We start from the raw sequence: 2,544 nt of genomic DNA, 5'->3' as shown, positions 1-2,544 counted from the left end.
GGCAGGACGACTCCGGAGACTGGGGCCACGGCTACCGGCGGTGGCGGCGGCAGCTGCTGTTGTTGTTGTTGCTGCTGCTGCTGCTGCTGCGGCGGCGGCGGCGGCTGCTGCCCCGACATCCCGGCCGCGACTCAGCCTGCGGCCACCTCCACCTCTTCTCTCCTTCCTCCTCTGTTTCCCGGGGGCGCTGTCGCTGCGGCCGCCGGCACCAGGCGCCCAGTCCGCCCGCCCCGGAAGCTGGCGGCCGGGCCGCGCGCCGAGGGAGAGCGCGACGGTTGGGGACTGGAGACGGGGGCCGGGTGGAGGGCCCGGGGAGGCCCCGAGAGAACGTTGGCTGGAGCTCAGGCGCGCGGCCCCGACAAGAGACGGCGGGGGCGGTGCGGGAGCGCAGGAGAAAGCGCCGTGACGGCCGCAGCGGCCGCAGCTCTCGCGGCTGTTTCCCGGCGGGCGGGCCGGGCCGGCGCGAGACGCTGCGCGCGGGCGGCGCTAGGCGAGGAGGCGGGGACGGAGGCCGAGAGCGGCGCGAGGGGCGGGAGAGCACTGGCAGAGAGGGGCGGGCCTTCTGGGTCCCGGGCGCGCCTGCTTGGGCGTCGGGCTCGTAGGCGTGTGTGAGGCGCGCGGCCGACACCAGAGGCTCCTCTCCCCGGGCGCTCGCGGGCTCCCCAGCCCTGTGGGTCTTTCGGCTTCCGCGATCCATCCGGCAGCCCTGCCTAGCCCTCCCCGCGGCTAATCTTCTCCTACTTTATTTCTTTTTGTTGTCGTCGCCGGAGCGGTGGCTGCAGCTTGTAGTCCAAGCTGGAGTAATCGAGCCCAGGTGAGGCCACCGTGAGCCCGGGCCCAGGGCGCCCCAAGGCGCTGGGAAGCCAATTCCGGGTTCTGCACCTCCGACCTCAGAGTCGGGTACCACTGAAGAGTGTCCAAAGATGCTCTACTGGAGCCTTTGCCCCAGGAATACATTCCTCTTTGCCTACTACTTTCCATTCCTCTAAGAATCTAATTCCTTAACATTTCCCCTATGGGAACTGTAAACCATTTCTGAAGGCAAATTCTCCCACTTCAAATAGTAAGTATTTCATTAATTAATTTTATGAGGACTTAAAGTGAACTTTAGTGGTAGAAGGTGACCCATTAGGCACCCTAATAAAGACTGGCATATCTTCAAAGAGCGGAAACCTGAACTGTATGAATACAGTAATATTACAGTGTGTATTTAGGAAGGGCTTCTAATGGCGTGAAAGCATTTTATAGACTCATTAATTTTCCAAGGTCTTGTTGGGTAACAAAAATAAGTATGCCCATTTTTAAGAGGAGGAAATATTCACTGAGGTCAGCAGTCAGAAATAGGACTTCCTACTTTACAACTCCCAATTGGAGCTCTGGTAGCGTAGCAGTTATGAATCAGGCTGCTAACAACAAGGTTGAAAGTTCAAAACTCCCAGCTGTTTCGCAGGAGTATGATGAGACTTTCTGCTCCCGTAAAGATTTACAGCCTTGGAAACCCAGTACAGGGTCTTTATGAGTCGGAACCAACTCCACAGCACATGACGACCACCACCACTTTACAACTCCCAATAGAATGCTGGATCGACTAATTTGGCACAATTTTTAGGGTTATTCACCAGCTGCTCCTAGGAAACCGTATACAGGGTCACTATGGTCGGAACCGACTCGACAGCACTTCACAACAACACAACAACAAATCCTCTGCCTAGCCAGTAAAATCTGGCTTTACACATGTAAATGATGTGCTACAAATCCTGATATTTTGTTAGTTTCTGAAGATACTCTAATGGTAACTGGTCAAATAAGGAACATTTTTCTGAATAGAGAATTACTTATTTTGTCTTAAAGAAAGTAAGTAAATAGTTACTTCATTGAAGGCCCTCAATAATAGGCCTGGTGTGGTGTTGTGGGTTAATGTGCCAGACAGCAAAGCTGTGTGAACTGTAAGTTTGGCGGTTCAAGCTCACCAGATGGCACTTGGCAACAACAACAAGGAATGGCTGAAGAAAAGAAGTGTCTGACATTTAGTTGGAAGCTTTTTATAGGCACTTAACAACAATCATAGGCCAAAACGAATAGTTATCAACCTCATTTCTGCCTTAAGTACCCAGACAACTAGATGCCCTGTTATTCTTTAATAAAAATAGATTAGTTACAACCTATTATTTGATGAGTTTTCTCAAGTCACTACTCTTTAATCACATAATTTCATTGTATTTGAATTGACATTAAACTTTCTTTTATTTTGTAGTAACAATGAGTTAAACCGTAAGCCAAGGCCTTATTCAGTGTAAAATGTTGTTATTGTTAAGTGCCATTGAGTCATTCTGACTCATAGCTGACCCTGTATAGGGTTTCCTGAGGCGTGGTTGGTGGGTTTGAACTAATGACCTTTCAGTTAGCAGGCCAGTGCTTATCCTAAAGTACCACACCAGGACTCCTGACTGTAAAATGGATTTGGTAAAAAAACATGGGCTCTAATCCTCATCAAGAGTCCTGGTGATAAGATGGAGGCAGAGACGATGACATGGAGTGATGAGC

This window comes from Chrysochloris asiatica, unplaced genomic scaffold, assembly GCF_000296735.1.
Source record: "Chrysochloris asiatica unplaced genomic scaffold, ChrAsi1.0 scaffold00060, whole genome shotgun sequence".
NCBI classification, from domain to species: domain Eukaryota; kingdom Metazoa; phylum Chordata; class Mammalia; order Afrosoricida; family Chrysochloridae; genus Chrysochloris; species Chrysochloris asiatica.
The sequence above is the reverse complement of the archived record's forward strand: the minus strand, read 5'-3'. Positions refer to the sequence as shown.